Here is a 256-nt window from a genome sequence, read left to right as displayed (position 1 = left end):
GCCTCTTCTACGCCTGGGTCCTGGGTTGGATTTGGGCCTCTTGGGCTTTTCCAACTTCATTTGCAAAAGTTTTATATCTGCCACGTGGCTGGTTGTTGAGGCTCAAATTCCGTTGATTATTAGACTCCAGGCTGTGTTTGGTAATGCATTCTTGGAATGCATTCTGGGTCAATTTTGCATTCTTGAACGATAAAAATAACTATTTTTAAGATCCAAAAATGCGAAGTCAACCCAGAATGCATTCCAATAATGCATA

This window comes from Telopea speciosissima, chromosome 10 (assembly GCF_018873765.1).
Source record: "Telopea speciosissima isolate NSW1024214 ecotype Mountain lineage chromosome 10, Tspe_v1, whole genome shotgun sequence".
Lineage (NCBI taxonomy): Eukaryota > Viridiplantae > Streptophyta > Magnoliopsida > Proteales > Proteaceae > Telopea > Telopea speciosissima.
The sequence above is the reverse complement of the archived record's forward strand: the minus strand, read 5'-3'. Positions refer to the sequence as shown.